The following is a 27,554-nucleotide window of genomic DNA, read 5'->3' on the forward strand; positions in this document are numbered from 1 at the left end:
CCGAAATACACTCACCCTTAAATGCTGACGTGTCCAAGAAAGTGAAGCACCTCTTGTAGGCGCGTAAGAATTGAAGGAAAACACCCCAATTGCTAATTAAAAAGCCACGTATCAGTCCAAATATAATTATCTTTTTCTCTTTGGTTTTCTTTTTCATTCCCGTTCTTTCTCGTCACTGGCGATTTCAGAAGCTAACCTTTCTCCTCCTTTTTTTTTTTCTTTTTTTCTTTCACTTTCTTCCTCTTTATTTTCTGTGCAGCAAATATTTTGACAGAATATTATGGATGAACTTTTCTAAACAATTAGAGGTGATGATGGTCCTATTTTAGCCTTTAATTTGTGGCTTGATGTTAAGTTTTTTTTGGCACTGGAATAAGTTTTCCGGCGACTAATTTTAAGGTTATTTTGTTTCAATTTTGGAGTACTTTTGCTTTACATATCTAAAGTATGGTAATTTAACAGACAATTGAGATTAGATAAAATGATGGATTCACCAGTAATGTATTTATACGCCGACTCAAAATTTCCTGGTATATATTAAGGTTTTTCTTTTTCATTTTGTTTAGCTAGTAGAAAATTTTATACTATGTTTTTTTCTCGTTTAAGTTACAATAGGAATTAATTGAGTGCAATTAATTTGTAGAGGATGAAGATTGGGGTGAAAGAGGAGAGAATGGAAGAATTGTACTCCTAATTGGATTAGAGATTATAACCCGGTTAATAAATTAAAAGAGAAATAACTTGGGTCCACTGGATCCGAAATAACAGGGAAATAAAAGTGGAGGGAGTGGGCCCCAGCGCGTGTATACATACAACAACAACAACATACCCAAATAATCCCACAGCCATGTGGGATCCTATAAAAATGTAGGCAAACTTTACCCCCACCTTGGTAGGGAGGCTGTTTTCGAAAGACCCTCGGCTCACATACAGGTCTACATAATTGGTTTACATGGACATGTCAGTGCGAAAAATTAACTGAAGGTGACTAAAAAGTCTCCAAATTACTAAAGGTGACGTGTGGGGCCCACCCCACATCAAAACCCAATTAAATTTGGGATTAAGAAGATTGGGATCCAAAATGTAATTTTTAAAACTTCTTAATCTTTTATAAACTACAAAAAAACCCAAAACACTAACCCATTATTCAAAACATCCCAAACCGTTCCCTCCCCACAACTCCCTCGCACTTCTTCCATATTTCAAAATCAAAACTCCCAAGCAAACAGTTAATCTCCTTCACTTGGACGTCTTTCATCTCTCCTCTTTTCTTGTCATCTTCTTCTTCACCCTCGTCTATAGTTGCCGCTGCTGCTGCTTCTTTTTTAATATCAAGGTAAAGTTTTTGTTTCACTTGTTCCAAAGGTTATTTGGTAGAAATTGATGATTTTAGTTGTAGAAAAAGAAGAAGAAGAAGAACATGGGTTTGTCTGCAATGTTGTTTATTTTATTGTTCCTTGTTCGAGAAACCCTTATTTGGGGTATTTGTTTGACTTGTTGGGGTTTTTGCGTTTGTAAATAGCGTACATTGTTTTCAAATTATGATTTTTTGTGATGTTTTTGTTCTTGTTCTCCTTAAGATTTCGAAAAAATGGCTTGCAATCTTGTTAACTTTTTCGAACGTATTTAGAGTAAGTTGTGCAAAGAACTTCAAAGACTTGTTTGACAGTTGTAGACATTTGCTGAGGTTGCTTGCTTTAAAAACCTCTATTTAGTGTATTTTGGAGTTAAATACTGTTGTTGGTGTTGGTGTTAGTATTGGTGTTGGTGTTGGTGTTGATGTTGATATTGGTATTGGTGTTGTCTTGTTATGATATGGTTTAGGAAAAGAAAGGATAAACAATTATTACACATACATTTGGTAGATATTTTGTTTAACAAATCATTGACTTATCTTTCGCTTTTTGGTTCTGTTTGTAACAACTAAGATGTCCAACGTATTTATAGTTGTTGCAACAAGTTAAACACTTGTCGCAACAAGTATACAATATGTTGCAACAACTATAAATCCGTTGACATATGCTTCAGCTATTTGTTGTCTTTGTAGATATACAAATATCTTAATCACTTATTCAACAACCGAAGAATCGCTGCAACAACCTATTCAATATTGCAACAATAGCACATCATTTGTTGCAACAAATTCTTCAATTGTTGGGGAATTCGTTATTGTTGTATTTTGTTTGATCAAATGCCGCACTTCTTATTATCTCTGTTTACTTTGAATGACGACTAATCAAGCTTTTTTTTTCTCCCGTGTGTAGATAAAATGACTTCAACCAAAAGAAAAGTTGAGAAATCAACCGAGGGTCATAGAGATAATAAAAGCTAGAGTGCAATCATCATTAGAGAATCTTGCCGATTTAGCAAAAATCTATTGTCAATCAAAGAACATAGAGGAAAGAGATAGCCAAATCGACAATCAATCCTCGTAAAGAGAGGAAAGAGGCCAAGAAGCAAGAGATACAAATGAACAAAGTCAAGAAGAATTAGAAGTCAAGAAACTGCTGATGGAGTAGATGGATTGACGAAGATGATGAAAAGGACAAAGGCTTCCGAAAATACGCTCACTTGTCGACGTTCATAGTCGAATTAAGAACAAAGAAGAGAAATAGTGTGAATGTCAATTTACTTGTAGAATCTTCTAGTAGATTGAACATAGATCATAAATGCATCTTCCATTACGTCGAGGTTGTCAAGGTTTTCGCATTGACAAGTATGCGTACAGGATGCCGTCAATGAAAAATAATGATTTACGCTGATCTTACGGTCAAATCAAAATGGGTAAGAACTTTGATATGTTTAGGCTAATTCTTAAAAAGTGGGTTGGAGGATTTCTTTAGGAAAAGCACCGTTTTGGGTGTATTTGGATCCGTCAAGAGACCAAAGCACTCCGTTTCAAATGAAAATGGTATACGGGTTTACGAAGCCGTAGAATTCTTTTCGATGAAAAGGATGAGCTTTGAATTAATTACCGTGGCATGCCGGTGTGCTTTTGCTGAAAGAGTTTGCCATAGTTACCGGCCTTATATGTCATCTTGCGAGCTTCCCATCGTTGTATCGAATAAGCCAAAATTAATTAAGAAATGTACCCAAAGAAGCAAGAAAGTAGAAAGGGTGGAAAAGATAAAGAGTGAAACTAGTTTGGTGGAGTTAGTCGGGAAAATCTAAGCAAAGGAGATAAGTCGTCAGAGATTTGGCAATTCAAAATCATGTCAAAAAGCATAAGCAAATTCGTGTTTAGTTTGGTCAGGTGACCGTGTTCTTATGGCAAAAGATACAAGTATGAACATACCACTTGGTTTGCTTAAACTTGCGAGGACTATGAGGCATTCAACAACCATGGACGGGGGCGGAAAGCTTCAAGTTGATCGTTGACTATTTATCGAAAAGCGAAGCCAACAAACGAAGACAAAAATCTATATGGCTTCCTCGTTTCATGGTAAAGCATTTGCAATGTCAATTTCTTGTACTTTTGTATTTCTATCATTATTCGATTTCTTTGGTATCTTGTTTTCTAGGCTTAGGCATTTGAAGCCATTCCTCACTCCGACAACAAGTGAAGGACTACCCTTCGAAGTGTTTTTCCAAGAATGCTTAGATGGTCGCAAAGAGCAACACTAGATTGAGTGTTGATCTTTTTAACCCTCTTTTGGAAGAGGTAAGCCTTGAGACATGTATATAGAATAAACTTGGTCATCTGTTGGATAATGTCCAACAATGACACCGTTGCAACAAGTTACTAATATGTTGGACAATGTCCAACAAGTATGAATAACAAGTTACTAACTGGTTGACAATGTCTAACAAATATGACACACTCGTTGCAACAAGTTACTAACTGCTTGACAATGTCCAACAAGTATGACACCGTTGCAACAAATTACTAATCTGTTGGACAATGTCCAACAAATATGACACTGTCGCAACAAGTTACTAATGCATTGGACAATGTCCAACAAGTATGACACCCGTTGCAACAACCTAGTCATCTATTGCATTTCATTATTTAGGACCATTTAATATATCTACTTTTTTGTTATAAGTTGTGCACCCATGGCTTGTCCTGACAAGACGGGAGTTGGAGATGCCATTCCTTGCTTCCTTTGAGCCCTGCAACTGTTCCTGATAAAATGATTGAGGGGATAAAATTAGAATTGGCTGGAGTGACAGCCATCAAAAGGGAATCGCCGTTGTGGTAGATGTTGGTGGTGGTGGTGTTGTTGCGGGTGGTCAACCTGCTGTTGATGACGTTGCGGCAAAATTGCCGGTGAAAAAATAATAGATGATGATGTTGATTTTGGTATACAAACTCCAATTGGTGGTGTTGGTGGTGGACAAACTCCAATTGGTGGTGATGTCGGTGGACAAACTCCAATTGATGGAGATGTTAGTTGTGGCGGATTTGGTGGTAGATTTTCCTTTGTTGGTGCCGACACATCGAAACGTGCTTGTGAATGCACCTATTGCAAGCGGCGAATGGATGATTTGATAAAAAATGTTGAGGAGTTGGTGAAGGCACAAAGACACAAATTACGCTTTACGGTTTGTTATCCAAGAGGGTGTCAATCCATTCAAGAAGCGACCTACACCCTATACTCCTATTCGCATTCGCAAGAAGGGAAAAGCAATTTCAAGGCAACTGCCATGTTAGGTCAAGGAAATCTTCTACACCCCACAAGGCAAATGTTGATCTAAAAAAGGTAAATGTGTATAAGCATGCAGATGCTCAAAAATGAAAAAGCTTGAAAAATTCATCAATGCCAAGAAGAAAGGTGGTACGATGTATTCATTGCATGAATTTAAGGCCGATGACTTCGTGGATAATGACAAGCATGGAAGATTGGTGGTCGGCGTTGTAAGTTTGAAAACAACAATTATTTTTGTTGAAACAAGTCTTATTTTGGTTGCATTAGGTGTAACAAGTTATATATTTGTTGCAAACGAGGAACACTTGTTGCAACAAGTATTGGTCTTGTTGCAACAACTCACTTAGTTGTTGGAGATTGCTTACAACAGCTTGGGTGAAATAGACCCAACTCGGGTGTAAGCAATTCCAACAACTAGAGAGTTGTTGCAACAAGACCAATACTTGTTGCAACAAGCGGCATACACTTGTCGCAACAACTCACTTAGTTGTTCGGTGACCGATATTCCTTATACTTTTAATGCAAGATGTTGATGAAATTATGCTCTTAACGCGTGTGGGGCAAAGCACTTTCAATCGAGCACTATGCTTCCACGTAGATATAATCTTGGATCTCAACTTTTACAATATCATGCTCAAGCGATACACGAGTTGTCGATGAAAGCACACGGCCGGAAGCTATTCCATTCAATCAAATGCTTGATGATTTTATATGGGATGATGATGTTATCGCTTCTTAGGTAATCTTATCACACCCAAAGGTGGTCGCGAGCTGGTTGGTGCCAAAAGGGTGCTTACTATCATGAACATAAATGTCGACACTTTGTCACCCTCGAATTCATAATTGAGGAGGGGGTGATAAATGTTTATGACTTACCAACGCCCAAAAATCCAAGAGGATGAGTTCTTCATCCACATTCGGCCACTATTGAATTATGGCCGAAACTATCAAGCAGAGTGGCATGTTTGAACGCTTGCTCGAAAAGTCAACGAAGCTTGAAATTTGTCTTGAAGCGAGAATCTCCCCGCAATGAAACTACGCAATGGCATGCGGGTCGTATTCACTTGCTTTTATTGAGCATTTTAACTTACCGGCACTAACATGATAAGCCCGAGACTTTATTGTCGCGACAACTTCGAGTAGGATGGATGATGCCAGGTGCAACAAGGGTGTGAGACAAAGTTTTGGAGCCCCGAGCTGGCCGTTTAACAAATTACTACCCGAACAATTTTTTTTTGTCCTTATTATTATTTATGAATGTTTATTTTAACAAATGCAACGAATAATGCACAAATGTTAAAAAAGGTGCAAAAAATTACTAATCTACTAATGTTTAGAAAAGTTGCCTAAATGATTGAAACAGGTCATGGATTGTTGAAGTTACTAATCCATTCCAAGAAGTTACTAATCCGTTCCAAACAAGTAACTAATCCGTTTAAACAAGTTACTAATCCGTTGCATTAGATAATACATTTGTGAAAGAAGTTGCAACAAATAACTAATACATTTCAACAAGTTACTAATCCGTTCCAACAAGTAACTAATCTGCAATAAACAAGTTACTAATGCAATTACAACCATACAATCGTCGTGGAAAGAAGTTGCAACAAATTACTAATCTGTTCCAACAAGTTACAAATCCGTTCCAACAAGTAAATAATCTGCTGAAACAAGTTACTAATCTGTTGCAACAGATCATATAGTTGTGGAAAGAATTACTAATGATTGTAGTAGATATATATATATTGATCAATAGATATGATTGATTTCCATTGTTTATCACTAAATGGGGGTGAATCAAGAAGTTCACATCAATTCACTCCAATGATCACTCCATTTAGTGCGTATTTGACTTAGTTGATCATCTATCCTGACCCAAAACACCATGAAATTGCTTAAGTATATATATTGATCAATAGATATGATTGATTTCCATTGTTTATCACTAAATGGGGGTGAATCAAGAAGTTCACATCAATTCACTCCAATGATCACTCCATTTAGTGTGTATTTGACTTAGTTGATCATCTATCCTGACTCAAAACACCATGAAATTGCTTAAGTACATATATTGATCAATAAGTATGATTGATTTCCATTGTTTATCACTAAATGTGGGTGAATCAAGAAGTTCACATCAATTCACTCCAATGATCACTCCATTTAAAGTGTATTGACTTAGTTGATTATCTATCCCGACCTAAAACACCATAAAATTGCTTAAGTATATATAATGATCAATAAATATGATTGATTTCCATTGTTTATCACTAAATGTGGCTGATATCCATTGTTTATCACTAAATATGGCTGATTCCCTTTATTGATCACTAAATATGGGTGAATCAAGTAGTATCGTTGCATATGATGGAGTATTTGTTGGAGCAAGTTTAGTATCACAAAGAAATGTTGTATACGGGTGTTACAAACTCGAGTAAGTTGTTTAACAAGTCCTTACTCTTGTTGGATAAAACACAACAAGTTACCCATTTTCTGTAACAAGTCACTCCACTTGTTTGACTTCCATTGTTTATCACTACATGTGGCTGATATCCATTGTTTATCACTAAATATGACTGATTCGTTTTATTGATCACTAAATATGGGTGAACCAAGTAGTATATGTTCTTGTTGTAGTATATGTTGTAGCAAGTTTAGTATCTCGTCGTGAAGTTTTGTATCCGTTGTTGCAAAAATCGAGTAAGTTGTTTAACAAGTCCTTACTCTTGTTGGATAAAACACAACAAGTTACCCATTTTCTGTAACAAGTCACTCCACTTGTTTGACTTCCATTGTTTATCACTAAATGTGGCTGATATCCATTGTTTATCACTAAATATGGCTGATTCCCTTTATTGATCACTAAATATGGGTGAACCAAGTAGTATATGTTGCAACAAATTTGAGTATCTTGCTAAAAAGTTTAGTATCTGTTGCAAGTGTTGTATACTGGCTGCGACAAGCCGTAAATATGGTTGATTCCGGTTTAGCACCCATTTTTACGTAACAAGTCACTCCACTTGTTTGATTTCCATTGTTTATCACTAAATATGGTTGATTCCAATTTTTTATCACTAAATGTAGGTACACGATTCCTACCTCTACTCAATAATTAAAACTTGAGTCACTCCACTTGTTAGAAAAAACCAACATATAGCTTAGTTGCATCTCGCTTAAAAACTCGATTTTTTGTAATATGTTCAACGACTTACTAGTTGCCGCAACAAGTCCCGTTACTTGTTCGATAAAACCCAATAAGTTACCCATTTTCCGTAACAAGTCACTCCACTTGTTTGATTTCCATTGTTTATCACTAAATATGGTTGATTCCAATTGTTTATCACTAAATGTGGCGATTCCTCTACTTAATAATTAAAACTTGAGTCACTCCACTTGTTAGAAAAAACCCAACATATAGCTTAGTTGCATCTGCTTAAAAACTTTGATTTTTTGTAATATGTTCAACGACTTACTAGTTGCGGCAACAAGTCCTGTTACTTGTTCGATAAAACCCAACAAGTTACCCATTTTCTGTAACAAGTCACTCCACTTGTTTGATTTTCATTGTTTATCACTAAATATGGTTGATTCCAATTGTTTATCACTAAATGTGGCTGATTCCCTCTACTCAATAATTAAAACTTGAGTCACTCCACTTGTTAGAAAAAAACCCAACATATAACTTAGTTGTATCGGCTAAAAACTCCGATTTTTTGTAATATGTTCAACGACTTACTAGTTGGGCAACAAGTCCTCGTTACTTGTTCGATAAAACCCAACAAGTTACCCATTTTACGTAACAAGTCACTCCACTTGTTTGATTTCCATTGTTTATCACTAAATATGGTTGATTCCAATTATTTATCACTAAATGTGGTCTGATTCCTCTACTTAATAATTAAAACTTCGAGTCACTCCACTTGTTAGAAAAAAACCCAACATATAGCTTAGTTGCATCCGCTTAGAAACTTTGATTTTTTGTAATATGTTCAACGACTTACTAATTGCACGAACAAGTCCTCGTTACTTGTTCGATAAAACCCAACAAGTTACCCATTTTCGTAACAAGTCACTCCACTTGTTTGATTTCCATTGTTTATCACTAAATATGGTTGATTCCAATTGTTTATCACTAAATGTGGCTGATTCCCCTCTACTCAATAATTAAAACTTGAGTCACTCCACTTGTTAGAAAAACCCAACATATAACTTAGTTGCATCGGCTAAAAACTCCGATTTTTTGTAATATGTTCAACGACTTACTAGTTGCAACAAGTCCCCGTTACTTGTTCGATAAAACCCAACAAGTTACCCATTTTCGTAACAAGTCACTCCACTTGTTTGATTTCCTTGTTTATCACTAAATATGGTTGATTCCAATTGTTTATCACTAAATGTAGGCCGATTCCCTCTACTCAATAATTAAAACTTGAGTCACTCCACTTGTTAGAAAACCCAACATATAACTTAGTTGCATCGGCTTAAAACTCCGATTTTTTGTAATATGTTCAACGACTTACTAGTTGCGGCAACAAGTCCTGTTACTTGTTCGATAAAACCCAACAAGTTACCCATTTTCTGTAACAAGTCACTCCACTTGTTTGATTTCCATTGTTTATCACTAAATATGGTTGATTCCAATTGTTTATCACTAAATGTGGCTGATTCCCTCTACTCAATAATTAAAACTTGAGTCACTCCACTTGTTAGAAAAAACCCAACATATAACTTAGTTGCATCTGCTTAAAAACTTTGATTTTTTGTAATATGTTCAACGACTTACTAGTTGCGGCAACAAGTCCTCGTTACTTGTTCGATAAAACCCAACAAGTTACCCATTTTCTGTAACAAGTCACTCCACTTGTTTGATTTCCATTGTTTATCACTAAATATGGTTGATTCCAATTGTTTATCACTAAATGTGGTTGATTCCCTCTACTCAATAATTAAAACTTGAGTCACTCCACTTGTTAGAAAAAACCCAACATATAACTTAGTTGCATCGGCTTAAAAACTCCGATTTTTTGTAATATGTTCAACGACTTACTAGTTGCGGCAACAAGTCCTGTTACTTGTTCGATAAAACCCAACAAGTTACCCATTTTCTGTAACAAGTCACTCCACTTGTTTGATTTCCATTGTTTATCACTAAATATGGTTGATTCCAATTGTTTATCACTAAATGTGGCTGATTCCCTCTACTCAATAATTAAAACTTGAGTCACTCCACTTGTTAGAAAAAACCAACATATAACTTAGTTGCATCTGCTTAAAAACTCCGATTTTTTGTAATATGTTCAACGACTTACTTAGTTGCCGCAACAAGTCCCGTTACTTGTTCGATAAAATCCAACAAGTTACGAGTAGCCGCCGCAACAAATTCATTACTTGTTGGAAAGCCGTACAACAATTTATTAACAAGAATATACACATTAGTGATTTGAACACGAACAACATATCATATAAACCAAGTTCATAATCACCAAGAATATAAATTACCATGTTAAGAAAGAAAAACATTAAAATGTCATAAAGATCCAATGTGATAACTATTATTACAACACAATGCAATCTACAACTATGGAGCATTTCGGCTTGGACATGTTGTTTTGTGGCCAACCTGTTTTGCATAAGGAGCATTTATTTTTCCGCATAGCCCTCTTTGTCCACCTTCTTCCGTGTTTGCTAGAACTTAAAAGCTTCACATCCCTCAGCCACCACTTGGACTTCGGATGTTCACATCTAAAGCAATACACATTTCGCGAATTGAATGACATTCCTTTATAAAAACTTATTTTATCATCTTGAACATAGCTGGACTGTGACGATTGTGTAAAGACATTACCTGTATTACTCACAAGTTCGGTATAGGGATCGGCTCACCCCCACTTCCATGGGGCTTCGCACTTCTATTATCCTGAATATCCATATCCACCCCTTCCAATTTATCATTTAATACATCTTGTTGGTCTTGAAAGCTAAATTATGATTCTTGACCGGCTTCCAACCACGTATACCCTTAAAATGGGCCTAGCTACATCTTTCAAATAAGTACGCAAACGACTTTGATCGGTTATCTTAAAAGGCAAGACCCTCTGGTTTTCAAAAGAGCTATGCATGTAAGTGATGACAAGGTCTTTCGGTTCACAAGTTAATTCACAATAGCTAATGATTAAGTTCACAAAATCATCAAACTCAACATCTCTTGGGACAGTCATCGCTATCGTCTCTAACACGTGACTACTTCCATCGCCAAATATATCGATTGTTCACCTCAATCCATTCACCATGGCAATCAACACCTATTATTATTGAGTCCCCCATTAATGGTGCCTCGAAGATATTTTGTTTTAAGAAAATCGGTACCATGACCAGCAATTCAAAGGACAAATTTATGATTAAGTTAATTGTTGAGTGGTTTTTTCAAATTTTAGACCCAAAGTAGTTAACTTAATCACAATTTTGAGCGGCCTTTGAACTTGGATGTTCAAAGTCCACAACTAGTAATTACAATGCTTCGAATGTCAAGTGTTGAAATTACTCTAGTGACAAACTTTGACTACCCCAAGCCCAAAGTGCCACTTAAATTTATGATTAAGTTCATAATTTCTGAGTGGTTTTTTTCTGTAATTTTGGACCGAAATTAGTTAACTTAATCACAACTATAAATGACTTCTTGAACAAATAACCGACTTGTTCAATGTAAGGTTACTAGTTGCAATGTAGCCTTCGCTTATTTGTTGGAGACATCTTCGCTTTTTGTCTCTCATTTCATATCAAAGTGGAACAACTATATGACTTGTTGGAACAACTAACGTACTTGTTGCAACAAGTATGTAACTTGTTCCAACTACTTGATAACTTGTTGGAGACAAGTTCAGCTTTGTACGTTTGATAACAAAATGCAACAACTAAGTGACTTGTTCGAACAAATAACACTTGTTGCAACAAGTAGGTTACTAGTTGCAACAACTCACTTATTTGTTGAGACTGACTTGCCTCTCGCTTTCATAACAAAATTAAACAATTATATGAATTGTTAGAACAAACTAACGTATTGTTGCAACAAGTATGTAACCTGCTCCAACTACTTGATTACTTGTTGAGACAAATTTTCTCAGCTTTTATGTCTGTTTATAACAAATGCAACAACTAAACTTATCAAAACAAATAACATACTTGTTGCAACAAGTAGGTTACTAGTTGACTTGCTCACTTATTTGTTGAGATAGTTCACTGTTTCATCCAACAATCAGAAATATGTCCAATAAACAGCATTGATGCGGTTAAAGTATCATACTTGTTAAAGAAGTATCATACTTGTTGACTTCGCTTGTTGAAAGAGTAAGAGGGTCTCCAACAGATTCCTGGCTACGCTATTGTACAAAGTACAACAATGTTGTAAATTATTTATTCACATTTTTTGTAATTGTTGCGACGAAAATTTACTAATCTATTACAACAACTTCATAATTTATCAACAACTGCGCGAAACACTAGACTACAACGATGCAAAAAAGTTCAAAGCTCTTACACAACGGCTTTTTAGAACTTCTTTGCAACAAGCCTCTTCAGAATTACTTAACTGGAAAATCGGCAAATAAGGCAACTATACCCGATGAACAATTGAAAGAAACGGTATTGTTTAACTTATCAATGGACATGAAAACACTTATGAAGTAATGCCGATTACACCAATGACATTCAATCAAAAAATTGTAAAATCGGATGATTTTTTTTTGAGCAATGGCGGATGAAGAAGAAGAAGAAGAAGAAGAAGAAGAAGAAGAAGAAGAAGAAGAAGAAGAAAACGGCCACGGAAGAACGGATGGGAAGAACAAAAATGGAGGGAAACGGCGGCGAAGAGGATTTTTTTTTCCGTATTTTTGTATTTTAGGTTTATAGTGGTTGGGTCAAAGTGTTAAAAATAAAACTTTGGGGAAAAGTGTTAAAAGTAAAGTTTAGGGTAAAAGTGTTAAAAATAAAACTTGAGGGCAAAATATTAAAAATAAAACAGAGGGCCAAAGTGTTAAAAATGAAACTATTGGGCAAGTTCAAAGCCCCTTAATCACTAATCAAATTTAGTCACCTCTACTCAATAATTAAAACTTGAATCACCTTCCTTCAATTTTAAAACTAAAACATCACCTATAATTAAATGCCCCCATGTCAGCGTCTAAGGGTGAGTATATTCTGGTTTTAAAATGTTCATGGGGTAATAGGACCCCCCGTATAGTAAAGGTGTGTAGTTGGTAATTCGATCAAATGTTGGGGGAGGGGGACGTATTTGCCAATTTTCTCATTTACATAAACTATACAACTTTAGAATGGGTCCCGCATGTAGAAGATTTTAGAATACCCCGAGGCCTAAGTCTAGCCCCACCACCTTCGCCATCGTTCACATCCCCTTCCTCCTCTTAATAGCAGGGTGCTCTAAGCCATGATCATCTGTCACTTTTTTCCCTGCCCATCCCCTTCTTTGGAGTTCGAACCACAGTGCGGTTGTGGCTGACTGCTACGACCGAAGTCAATCTGTCGAAATTAGTATGGTCAACCTCAATATCATCCTCCTTATCGGGAGGTGGGTCCGCAGGTGCCGAAGGATGAACCTGAAAAAACATATAAAAATTAGTACTAATTTTAATTTATACTCCCTCCGTCCCATAATAAGTGTCACCTTAGATAAAAACAAGCATATTAAGTAACCAATAATGCAATGTGAACTTTACTAAATTACCCCTATGTTATATCTCGCATTTTGTACGTCGGAATATTTTTAGGTCGGTTGCGACAAGTTACGGACGAGGTTATTTTCCGACTTTGTTGTAAGACATAAGTGCCTTATGATTTCGTGGGATGGAGACGTTAAGAAAAATTTGGGGTTAAAAGTGGAATTATGGAAATTAATATTTCATGAAATATGGGATCAAAAATGAATTTTGGAAAGTTAAAAGTTCATGAATTAGAGGCGAAGGTGGAGTGGGCCATAGGGCCACATGTGGTTATTATTTATGGAAGCATAAGGTGATAATTAAATATATATATATATATATATATATATATATATATATATATATATATGATCATCTTTATTATTTTCATTCCTTAAGAAAATTCTAGAGAATTGGAGGAAAAAGAAAAGAAAAAGAAGAAAAAGACATGGAGCATGTGCACCCAATTTATATATATATATGATAAGTCATGAAAATGGAAGACCAACTCATCATTTGTGCCTAGAAATTTCAAGAAATTTGAAGAGAGAAAAAAAAAGAAGGGGAGAACCGGCCAAGAGGGGCTGGCCGAACCAGACCCTAAAGTTGATCAAGAAAAATTGTTTGCTCAAGCCTTTCTACTCATTGGAAGGCCCTCGTCGACGTGGAATGGTTGTTGGAACAAGAAAACCATTTGTTGTCGTATTTCTTCAAACTAGCCGAGAGGTGGAATAGGTGGAAAAAGTAAGGTCCAATCCTCTTTTGCATATACTATGGATGATTTGTATGTGTTGTGGTATGTAGAATGAATGAAAATCATAAAATTGGGATGTTGTTGTGGTGACCGTGAATGATACTATGTGGTGTAGGAATAATGAATTAACGTTATGTATTATTTTGGTTGTTGTTGTTATGGATTATGTGATGTAGAAATGAATGGAATGTATGAAAGTATGATGATGAAGATGTGGCTATGTATGTTGTGGTGTTGGCCAAAAAGGGGCTGATTTGGTGTAGGTATGTGAGACTAATGTGATGTAATATTTTGGTTATCGTCGTATGCGAATTTTATGATGTAAAATGAAGTTTTAATGATTCAAGTTAAGATTTTAATTGTGTGGGCTGAATTGGAAGGTAATGTGGTTCTAGTATGTTTCCTTGAATTTATGAAAATAATGTTGTGAATGTATGAATTATAGTTTCGGGGAAGAATTTGGGAGAAAAGAATGCATTGTGTTGCTCTTGCCAAGTTTAGATAGTTTCGGGGGGGAGTAGTACATTGTTGGAGTTATTTTGAATATGGTATGGATTACTTGGAATGTTCTTGAATCGTGTTCGAATATGCGATCGTTATTTGAGTATGCGATCGTTAATATTAGTTTGAATATATATAGTTGAATTGAATATGAACGAATGTTGTCGAATTGTGTAGAAAGGAATTATTGACGTTAGAATGCGTTTCGAATCACTTGTGGATATTGCTAGTATGGTTGTTGGTTTGGTTGTTGTTTATTTGGCCGAGTTGAATTCTCGGGGATGTCCAATTTATAGGGAAAATCTTTGTCACAAATTTCTGTAGAAAAAGTAATGGTTTGGAATTGGATTCTTAGATGTTTATGGCTAATGTTCGACGCCTATTGATGTTATTGTAGATTGTGAGAAGTCGAGACGTAAGTTCGGAGTAGCTTAGGAAGCGGCTAAGGTATGTGAAGCTCACCTTTCTTTTGTTGGCATGTCTTAGTTAAAAATAAGCTATGACACAATTTTCGAGGTAATTCTACTCTTGCAATCCGAGCATATTTATGATCCATATTTGTTTCTTGATATTCATATTCGTAATATAGCCAAATTATGGTCTTTATGTTTTTACATGAATGGATTTCAAAGATTGCATAAAAGTTGGTTTTCAAAGAGAGTTTGTTTTCTAAACGATCCGAAACTACGAACTTCCGTAACTTTCGCATAAAGGCTCGGATCGCTTCGATTTGTTAGTAGGAAGTTCTAAGGTGAATAGTGTTTGTAACTTCCGAGGCGGACTCGGGTTGGTTTGGCGTAATACTATGATCCCTATGGTTTAAATATGACTATGAACCCAACGGTTTTGTTACTACGTTTATGATGTGTGTTATGTTTTAGAAAGAGATTTGATAAGACTAATGTTCGACTTATTCAAATGAAATTTCATTTAGGTTACTTCATTGAGTCTTGGAAATGCTTTATTTGCACTTGGTTTCTCACTACTCGTTGTTCGTGCGGCCGTAGCCACTCTTCCTTTGCGTCCGGGCCGGAGGCATGTATTCGTGCACATTTCTCTTCCGCATTATTCACCGCGTCCCTCCATGGAGGGCGGGCACGTATATTTACCGCGTCCCTTGCTAGCGGGGCGGGAGCACGTTATTTGATATAATGACATGGGGGAGGTGGCCGGATGGCACATGATGATTCCCTTTTATCGCGTCCCTCCATGGGGGGCGGGGCACGTTACATGTACGTACGCATATGATATGATTTTACAACCGCGTCCCTTACTAGAGGGCCGGACACGTTATATGTATATTTATATGTGTATACGATGATTTCATTCACCGCGTCCCTCGCGGGGGGGGGGGGGGGGGGGGGGGGCACGTTATATGCATGCTTGATGATTTTATGGAAATGACATACATGATATATGTTTTTAAAGGAAAGTTTTATGGTTTTTCCGTACTCCTTATTTCGGTATAATCCCGCTTATTATATTTCATGCTTTACATACTCGGTACATATTCGTACCGACCCCTTTCTTCGATCGCATTTCATGCCGCACGGGTACACAGTTGGTAAAATATTAGTAGGAGATGTTCCAAATGGGATTGGTGAGCTCCAGGTTGCTCGGAGTACCGCCGAGTCAAAGTATTATGATATGGATTCATGTTACGTAAGTTAGAGACTTTGCGGCCGTTGTGTTGTGGGTGTTAGATGTCGGTTATGTAAATGGTTATGTAAGCCGATATTATTATGCGTTGTTTTATAAGTTTCATATGTTGCAAGATTTTATTTGACTTGAGAAAAACAAAAGTATATTGTTCTTCGATAAATTTTCGTTATACATTTGTGTCATGATTTGAAAACCAACGTAATTATGAGCATTAGGTGAGTCGGCGGGTTCGCTCGGCCCTGAACAAGTTTTCGGTGCCCATCACACCCTAACAGAAATTGGGGTGTGACACCCTATTTCATAAAAATGAATTACTTTTTCCTTTTGATTAGAGTATGCACAAGTAGAAATCCTTTTAACATTGAGAATCTAACAATACCAAGTTACTATGTGATTTTTCCAATCATCATTTAGATGTTACTTTAACATGTCCGTTTTTGTCTAAGGGTAGAGTTGGAAAACATTAGCCAATTTATGTCATGGTTTTCTAAGGTGACACTTATTATGGGATAATTTTTTTTTTGCTAAGGTGACACTTATGGAGTATTGAATACATTAACTTTTTTTAAACAAAACAAACCTGTGTGTCGACGGGCTCATGAACAGACTCCTGAGAGGGGTCTGGTGTAGGATCTGAAGCAGTCTCATGAACGGGATCCTGTACGCCTGGAGCTGGAGCGGGCTCCTAAGTGGCCTCCCGAGATATGAAAAATTATGAAATAATAAGTACGACATATGTTTAATGTCACGACCCAACCCCGTAGGCCGTGACTAGTGCCCGAGCTGGGCACCCAAACACATTCATAAATCCGAATCACAAACAGATAGCTTATGCGTATACAAATATCAGACGCTGTCTCAAATTATCTCAAACTGTCTCAAACACATCTCAAACACATCTCAAACACAAACATATATATATCAGAAGCCGGCAAGGCTATCAAATGGCGCAACGGCCCAAAACATATACAAATGCAAGCCGACAAGGCTGCCACGGCGAATGGGATCGCCCAGAACATATATCATACGAACACACCTGTACAGAATAGGCACAACCCACATATACGTCTACAGACCTCTAAACAGACCAACAGAATCATATGACGGGACAGGGCCCCGCCCTACCCCTGAACAAACTAATACATATGCAGCGAACGAATATATACCAAAATGTGGGCTCCGGAATAAAGGGAGCACTCCAACAGCAGAATAGGTGTCCTAAACTGGCGGATCACCGAACTGTACGTCTGTACCTGCGGGCATGAAACGCAGCCCCCCGAAAAGGGGATCGCATTTAAATATGTACTGAGTATGCAAAGCAGAAAATATAGTAACAAATCTGAGTCATAATCGAAACAGAAGTACATAAAGTAAGTGCATATCCAAAAATACCAAAGCGTTTATTTTCAAAATACAAATCATGCATAGGGCTCAGAAAATATGGTCGCCCGCCCGTCATTGGCGCCATAACACAGCATAACACCAGAAAGTTTCAAATCTCCGTATCCCCGTCACACATCATAACACATCATAACGCCATACACAGCATAACACCAAATATGAGCGGAAACCATCCCTCTAGCGAGGGGCTCGGCGAACCATAACACAGCATAACACCGGAGTATAACAAAGTGCGCACGACAACAAACCGGCTCGGGACTCGGCGAAAGATATAACAACCATATGCACGAGCGAGTCGTGAGAGGCTATATGCGCTTAAATCACTTTCCAAAAACTTCATCGAATAGTCAAAACGAATTATCATTTAAAATCGAAAAATAGCCAAATCAAGTTTTCCCCGAATGCCACTCGGAACATATCAAATAGAACTTTGGAAATCATAGATACGTATCGGAACCATAAGTATAAGAATCATCATTTCAGACTCAACAGGTAAGTATATGATCATACTCGGGGGTCGAAAAGATAGTCATACTCTGTGCTTTCAAAAGTCATCAGGGTTACAAGAAGGAGAGTCGCGGGACCCACGGACGGGTGTTGACCCGAGCCGGGCCCGCCTATGAAAAACATACTCATCATACGCCATACAATCTCCTACGAACATATCGAGGTAATCCGAGCCTTTCTGTGAGAGTTACGGTCGTTCGTAGTTACGGAACTCTTTAAAAACAAAACTTTTTATGCAACATTTGAAAATCAAATATTCCAAAGACATAAGGGCCAATATTTCATCATATCAAGCATACGACTTCCAAGAAACAAATAAGAGTCATAAACATGCTGCTCGGATTGCGAGAATAGAATTTTCTCGAGGCTCCTGTCATAGCCTATTTGTAACTAAGGCATGCCAAAAGAAGGAAGGGTTGAGCTTTTTACATACCTCGTCCGCTCTCAAAGCTAATCCAAACTCAAGCTAATCCCAACCTACGCCTCGGCTCCCAAGGTCTACAAACACGTCATAATATGCCAAACATTAGCTATAAACATTTGGGCATTTAATTCCAAATTAGCACTTAATTCTACGAAATTTGGGCAAAGCATTTCCCCGAATAAAGCCAACCCCGAGAATTTAACTCGCCTAAATCAACAACAACAACACCAACAACCAAACTAGCAACATCAATAATCAATTCAAACCGCATTCTAACATTAAATACTCTTTCTACATAATCCAACAACATTCATTATATTCGATTCAACGCTTACATTCAAGCCAACATCAACGCTCATACATTCCAATACCAACCCGAACCTATACCAACAATATTCAAGGACATTTTAAAGAATTCGTACAATGTTTCAAACATCCCAAACAACACCCCACTTCACCCGAAATTTGCCCCAAACCCGAGAACACAACTCTAACACGTTCCTCACTTCCGAATCATGATTTGCACCAACCATCCACACTCTAACAATGTCATTCCCATAAATACAAAAATTACATTAAATACACATGATTCTCCAAATCAGCCCGCAACATTTACAATATCAATCTTGAGTCATTAAACTCTTATCGCCAACATAGAATTCATAACGACAACAATCAAAATTCCAAATAGAATTAATTCATTCTTACCACACAAGAGGGTGGCCACATTCGCCACCACCCCCAACTTACCAACTCCATGATTTTCATTCTTTTCTTCACACTACAACAATCAAAACATGCTAACTAGAATCAATTCATCATCTTAATACAACACACACACCTACATGACCATACCTCATGCACACGGCCTCAACTCCAACATGCCATATTTCATGATTTTCATTCATTTTTGCATACTACAACATGCATACATCATTCATAACACATAAAACAAGATTAAATCTTACCTTTCTTCTTCAACTTCACAACTAGGTTAGGGTTTGCGATTGACGAAACGGATGGTTTGTTCGCTCCAACAACACTTCCACGTTGCCTGGACCTCCAATTAGTGGATTTTCTTGAAGAAAATATTTTTGTGATAGATGGAAATTTGGACTTCAATTTTTGCATCTATGGCCGAATGGCCTTCAACCTTTTGCTCCCGGGTTCTTGTTTTTTTCTAAGTGTGGGAAATGAAGAAAGATGACTTATTAGTCATCTTTTATGCTCCTAGATGAATCCTCCAAGTGTCCATGGCCCACACATGGGTTGGACCAATTAAATTTGTCTACAAAATGTGTGGGACCTTCTCCCAAACCACACGGCCAAATGGCCTAATATTTCATGATTTCCAACTTTCAAATACATCACTTTTGGTCCCAAATTTTTCTAAATGTTCCATGCCAACAAATTCATGAACAACTTATGACTTAAAATAAAATCGAAGGTCAAAAGTCCCGACTTTGTATCCCGAAATGATTTTGTCCTTAACTTATCATAGTTAAACCGGATTGCCCCAACGTACAAAATACGGGATATAACATTTAAAATAAGTACTTTAATATTTTAGATACTATTCAACGGGTAGAGAAATTGCTCGAAATCAATAAACAACGGTGTCTTGTCGTAGGTCAACTCCCTAGGACTCTAGATTTCTGACTTGTCGGTCCTCACATACTGATGCGTGAAGATCATCCCAATCCATGTCATCACGTACTCCAAGGTATGCATTTTGGCTCTGCTGAGATGAAGACTTAGGTATATCCGCAAATAGACGTGCCAGTGTAAATGCAGGTGTCGGCAGTCAGGATGAAGTCGACTGGTGACCTGAGCTGCGGCTGGGCTGGAACGGCTGCTGCTAGGCTGGAACAGGAACGGCCTCATCGCGCTCATCTACCAGATGGTGTCCTCTGCTACCACGTCCTCTATCACCACCCCTTCTGCCACTACGTCCTCTATCACCACCCCCTCTACCACCACCTCTTCTGCCTGGCTGTACTCCACGTCGTCCGCCTCCACCTGCCGCCTGATACTGACCCTATGGAACACGATCATGCATACGCCTAGCCTCTCCTGCCTCCCGGATACCTTCCTCGTCTATCCGTACAACCTCCCCAGCAAACTTCGCGGTCTCGGGGATAGACGTATGCTCTAAACCCAATAGGCGCGGTCCTTGTACGGCCACCAGCTGCATTTGTTTGCAACAGTAATAATTAGTTAATTTATTAAAGTAATAATTAATACTATTAAATCAATCCAAGTGCGATAAACTTATCAACACCTTATGCCCCGAGAGTATTGCGTATCCTCGATCATCCGGGGAATGTAAAACAGGGTTGCCAATCAAGCAGCGTGTGATCGATGATACCACTGCATGTAAACCCCGATAGGAGGTGCATGATCGACCTACGCTAATCTCTCCAACCTGCGCTCCCAATGATGGAGCTGGATGTCCATGAAAGCCAGAAATGCAGAATTGACGGGTGATCGATCGTCTCGCTCATAGTGACGGTGGTCATACTGAACGCGGGAGGAGGAGGGGGTATATTCTGTGGATGCCCAAACTGTAGTAAGACACGGTTAGGCATGTGCTCCTCAACGATGTTCATGTGTATCAATAGACACCACGACATCCACACAGCTTGACCAAATTTTTTAAAGAAAAGAGCGGCAATCGATCCAAAATCTCAAAGATACGACGTCCACTAAAAATGTTGTATTATTTTACTATATTATACTATATATTTTAGAAATGAACAAGCCATGGATGAAGTTGTAATATATTCAACGTAAGTTGTACTGCATAGGCCCACTTCATTTAACAAATACTACTTCTTGAGTTGCCACCTATTGTCTGTACAGGTGTATTCATTTTAACGTTATCATATTTCTTTACTTCTGCCCTTCATTCGTACAATCAGAAGTTACTATTCTCATCCATCTTCTTCCTTCCCATTTGCTCCTCTCTCTGGTCAATTTTTCTTGCAATTTTTCGTTTTTGATTGTGCTTATTTGTTGGTAATTAGAATTCGGGTCTTCATTCATCAAAGTTTATCAAGTATCTTGTGTAAGCTCTCTATCTAGGCGAGTTATTTGTGCAATTTTTATTTATTTAATGCACTTTCTTTGTATGTACTCACAATTTGGTTTGCATATTTTAACTTTCTATTTTATGTGAATAGTATCTTGGTAGAATCTTTACATGCATCAGAATAATTGTGCCTGATTTGCCATGCATATGTGGTTTTGATGAAGTTTGTCATTTGCTACCAACTAAGTTGCAGAATTAAACCGTCTTACCAAAAATCTGAGATACCAAAATTGTTGTTGGAAAATTGGGTCTCTCGATTTGCCCTATACTTTTTCTTTTAAATCTATTTTAATCTTCTTCATTGTTTACTTCCTGGAATTTTGAAGTGGACTATGCAGCCAATTTGTTTGATAATATGTCTGACTAATCTTATTTGGGGTGAGTGTCTTATTGAGTTTGTGTTTTTTAGTCATTAACCAGATTTCTGTACCTTTTTCTTTTGGTTTTGCTTGTTCTCTGTGTTTCATGTTATTTGTGTGCATGTACAATATCTATTTATTATACACTCTCCAAAATACCTGTGCATGATCGGCGAGATACAATCAAAAAGCCTAAAGGGAGGGCAAAAAATTTGTGTGCTAGCAGTAATAAAGGAATTCAAGGTATGAAATTGATGTAGGGAGCATTACTTTGGACCAATGCAAGCAGGAATAACTTCTTCTGGCATGTCATAATTTACTAAGAGACGTATTCAAGCTATATGATTATGATATATGGTTTGCCAACGATTAGTGGTTTCACAAAGGTTTGAATAGGACTTGGAGTGCACTGTCAGTGTGTATTATTGCTAATGAGAATGAATGGGACGTTTATGGGGTCGTCCTGCAGGTTGATGCAATTGTGAAGATTATTTGGTTACACATGGCTACCTTGTGAGCTACAAGATGAAGATGAAATGACCGTAAAATATGCTGAAGAGGCTCATCAAGTCATGTTGAGGTAGTTTAGAAAGCATCTCAAGTATGTTTTTCTCATTGTGATTATCTTCTGTTCTGTTTTAAATAGGTTCTGAATATAAACTTAAGTTACTTACTGGGTTGTGTTTCTTGGTGTTGGTAACTTAACTCATTTACTATTATGCACATATAATTAACTTAGTCTTGCATGTGTGGACCTTTAATGCGTTTTGCATAGATCCTTACATTCTTTCGCATTTGAAACCAGCTTGACCAGAGATGATACGTACTTGACCTTGATGGTTATTGGTACATGTATATACAACTTATCCACTTACATAAAACAAATGCTTATCAGAATTCAATATACAAATGCTAATTTTAAAGTACTTCAAACTGTAAAACTAAAATTTCAAGTGTGTTCTTTCTTTAATGGAAAGTAAAAAGTACCTCTCATTTCCTTCGTTTCTTCTTTTTATAGATATTTTTGAACATTAAAACCATATACTGGGAAAATGTGGCATATAAAGTATTTGAACTATTAAGGTATGTTTTTTAAATTTTGTGAGTTGAATTTACAGAAGGGAAATTTGAATAGCAAGAGGAAGGCGAAAAGAAACTAAAGAGAATGAAGAAAGATGTGAAAGGGTGTATTTCTACTTCTTTGTCACTTGAAGTGGTCTGTTGCAAGCGATAGTAGTTTTTTATATGTTAATATCATTAATTATGTTCTCTATCTAGAAGTCAATGATTCATTTGCATTCATTTTGCTTCTTCTAGACTGGTTTTTAAAGCTAAAAGAACAAAAAGCTGGCTCCTCCTGCTCAAAAGTTGATGGAGAATGTGGTTCCCTCTAAGTTCTTTTTAAAAGTTTCTTTACTTGAGAGGTTTCTTCCGTGCTATCATATTTAGCACTTGGTTGACGTTTACATATAACTGGACTCCTGAACCGGTTTGTGGTACTAGCATAAAGAATTTTAGATGTCCTGGCTTGCAACATTATGTGATATGAGCTTTCAGAGTCTCTTCGCTGGTAAGTTTTACTTAATTCCTGTAACTTTTTCTCAGTGAGTTTTACTTAATTCCTCTAACTTGTTCTCGGTGACCATTTAAACCTTTATTCCTACTTCTATGGAGATCAATGATGTAAAATCTATACATGCATGTGAAATTATTTTGTATTTTTGCTCCATTTGTCTTTTCAAATTTTTCTTTTCAATTCAGTGTGTAATATTTAGATATTGGAGAATAGTATTATACGTATCTGCTTTTTGCTCTTTCTTCGTGGTTTTTTTTTTTCTTTTTCCTGGTAGGTTTGTGGTAATTTGTTCAAACGCTTCTGCGAAAATTTTCACATTAGATGCACAAACTGCAATAACAATGACTAGGGGTGTTCATGGTTCGGTTTGGGTCGGTTATTGATTAAAACCATAACCAAACCAATTTAGCAAATATCTAAAACCATAACCAAACCAAATAAAATAATAACCACCGGTTTTGGTTATTGTCGGTTTGGTTCGATTTGGTTGGATTTTCGGTTTATGGTAGCATGACTAGAGACTGGGAAAACATTAAAAGTTGGAAAAGACATGTCTTTTTTTTGTTCAAACGATAACTTTTATTTATCATTTAAGGTGGAACATATATCATAGAAATATTTTTCACTATTAGTGATAGTGTCACACGCTGCTAAACTATTACATATAGAGATAAAAACTAACTAAGTAGTGACATTTTTGTCATCTTAATACACATAAAAGGAGCTTTTGGTTGTTGTTACAAACATACATATTAATTAAACATAAAGATTCCCTAAAATTAAAATGAAAATATATGAAATAAAAAAACTTTGTGTAATGATCCCAAACTTTGACTTGCATTTCTTCCTCAATTCTCCCATTTTATCAAAAACACTTTGTGTAATGATCCCAAACGTATGTTTTTCTATCATTATCCCCAAGGCTAGGGTCTCGAAAGGTTTTTCTTTTTTTTAGGAGGATTACCCACGGAAGAAGTAGGGCAAGTATCTTCTAGTCCAAATCTACAACCTCAATCCTTTTCATATGAAAAATATTAGATTTAGGACCACAAGAAAAGACAAGAAAAAGGAAAATAATTCAAAAAAAAGAAGAAACAACCTAAAATCAAATGGTTAAAGACATTAGACTCTAACGTGAACAACACTTAACACTTAAAGAGTTAAAAGACTTAAAGACATGGGCTTGGACATTTCTTAAAAACATGGGCCTTAAACAATCATGTGAAATAAGTAGATCAAAAATCAAATTAATGATTAAAAGGTATAAAATATTTATAATTATTTATGAAAAACTGTATATAATTTATCGTTTGGTTCGGTTATTTATTCGGTTATTTTTTAATATAACTCCAAATCAAATATTATCGGTTTTTAAAATTTAAAACCAAATCAAACCAAACCAAACCAAATTTCGATTTTTTTATTCAGTTTGGTTAAATTTTCGGTTTGGTTTTGGTTTTAACCAAAACCGTGAACAGCCCTAACAATGACCACTGATCGCGTTGAATTTCTATCTGGGAAAAGGAGGGCGGAACTTTGATGCCGCTAATGTATTTGACAATATACCTAAAAGGACTGAATATTTTCTTAAATTTTAGCTAAAATTGATCCTATTTTCTCCTCCAAAACTTTTGTAGGAGCTTTAGTGGCGATGACACAGAAAATAATTCAGGTGTACACAAAGACGGATTGATGGAGGAGGAAGATCTGTGTGAGGCTCAAAAGAAATTCATTTGCTCAGCTGCCGTTACTACTTTGAGTATGTGAGTGTCTCTATTGTGTAAGTTACTTTGTAGGTCATGCGTATAAGCTTCTGATATAATTGTTGTTTTCTCTGTTATTTTGAGTATTCAATTTTTTCCTTTTGTTACTGTTTCACTTGTGTAAGCCTGCATAGATGCCTCTGCCTCTCAACTGATGTCGTATTCAGGATATATCTCACTATACTAGAAATACTGTAAAATGGTAAATCATTTAAATTGTAGTAGCAACAGAAGTAGGAAAAAAAAAACAATGGATGAAAGGAGATTAGGAGAGGGTCAACCATCTTTTTAGTTAACCTTTTCATTCTGTTTTCCTGGATTGTTTTGTATTTTTGCTAGCTCTTCTGCTTAAAAATTCTTTTGTTTTATCTTAAAATTATCTTACCAACTCTCATTTTCTTGTTTTTCAACAGTAAGCACAGGTATGTTCTGCAATATGCTCATTCTTTGTTTACCACACAAGCCTGTTCTTATCAGCTTATTTATTAGCCCAACTATATGTCGAGAAGAATTTTCTAAGAATTAAGTTAAAATAAACATGTTTGATAGTAAAAATCTTAAGTTGTTGGATTGAGGCACCCCCGTAGTAAGCATGGTAGCAAGTAAATTTCTTTTTATATGCTCTTTAATGTCCAAAGCTGAGTAAATAAGTCAAAAAAATTAAAACAGATTTTCAAAATTATCATTCCCATTTTTCATTTGAGTGATACAAGCGTTTGAGAGGAGATCCTGCAATAGGATCTCACACTGCTTATAATATCATGATGTCTTAGTCGAGTTTCGTTGTTGGTACCCAATCAGAGAAAAGGTTATGAAACTTTTTTCTATTGCATCTTCAATCGGAAAAGCAATCTTGATAGAGTAAAATCATGTAAAACCTACTCTTTATTGCATGTTCTATTTCTGTTTCTTAATTATTTTTCAAAAGACATTTTAAGCTTTAATGTAAATTCATGATTCCGCTATATTAGTTTGGCTACATTTGTGAAAATAGAATGTTTTCTACCATAAGTTGGTGCGTGCGTGTGAGTCAGTGGCTGGGCATGTCTTCTATTAGATCAACGATTCGAGCCCACTCTTTGTCACAACACGCTCCCTTCTCTTTGCCAAACGAATATCAAATTTGTTTTAATTGAACCCAAACCACCCCGATCTGCAGACTCACATGATTACTTAACCTCATTCTTATTTGCATTCTTCAGGGACTCTGTCGAGCAGATTTTAGAAATTTTATAATAGCTTCACTTGAAGTTTTTCCTGATTGCAAGTATATCTTTCTACTAACAAGTGACAACTTTTCTTGTACTTGCTATCAAAATTTAGGATTTATAGTCAATGGGTTTAAAATGAGTCTAATACACACACACAAAAGCATTTTTTTTTTTTTTGACATGTGCACTGTTAGAGACTCCTTAGTTGACTCTTAGTGCCCGTAACGCTGTGTGCACTGCCCATAACAGTACTTATGGATCGAGCAAAACAACTTTTTGTCATTCCCAATTTATGGAGATATATTATTTACTCTAGATTAAATTATTTTACCAACTTCTGTTTAATTAGTGCACTTCAAATGATTACTGCTAGAAGGTATTTATCTGGGCTGGGATTGAAGATCCTAATTTCGTGTAGGCTCGAGGCAAATGTCATGCTACAATATTCATGTGATAAGGTACATGCTCTAGCTATTGAGAATGCCTTTCCATTCTTCATTTTGAGTACAATTGTTTTAGTGATGTTTTCTTTCTCCAGTGCCAAATAGTATGCATCGTTGTGTACTAATAAAGCCATATTTGGACCATCACATAAACCTCTCTTCCAAGCTAACAGAGACATTTGATACATCAAATTCTGGTGGTAATTGATAAAATATGTTCACTTTATTTAGATTTTGGACTTGAAAATCAAATTTTGCCTTCTAGATGTATTATTGCCTACGTGGGTATATGCAATATTGTGATCTGGTTGTGCAGATTTGGAGACCTCGGACAGTGGTACACGACGACTACAAACACAACTTAAGGCTCTACAACTTTCAAGATGGAGGAGAAACAAAAAATAGTCTGTGGTCCTTCAATTCTCGAACTACCTAAGTTTAGGCATTGTTGGTCTTTTGAACATTTTACTAATAAAATATTATATTAGAGTGTTGCCTTGTT

At 36.5% G+C, this 27,554-nt stretch overlaps 1 long non-coding RNA gene across 2 annotated transcripts; it reads left to right on the forward strand.

Annotated features, from left to right (window-relative positions):
* The first annotated feature begins 210 nt into the window (after positions 1 to 210).
* Positions 211 to 27,554, forward strand: LOC132046253 (uncharacterized). Of its 2 annotated transcripts, XR_009412674.1 has the most exons (4): positions 211 to 308; positions 22,529 to 23,629; positions 25,273 to 25,398; positions 27,369 to 27,554. It is a non-coding gene; the product is annotated as an uncharacterized LOC132046253 (long non-coding RNA). The 2 variants fall into 2 exon arrangements; XR_009412673.1 differs by lacking the exon at positions 211 to 308 and having other exon boundaries at positions 21,622 to 23,629.

The sequence above is a fragment of the Lycium ferocissimum genome, chromosome 2 (genome assembly GCF_029784015.1).
Source record: "Lycium ferocissimum isolate CSIRO_LF1 chromosome 2, AGI_CSIRO_Lferr_CH_V1, whole genome shotgun sequence".
Taxonomy (NCBI): Eukaryota; Viridiplantae; Streptophyta; class Magnoliopsida; order Solanales; family Solanaceae; genus Lycium; species Lycium ferocissimum.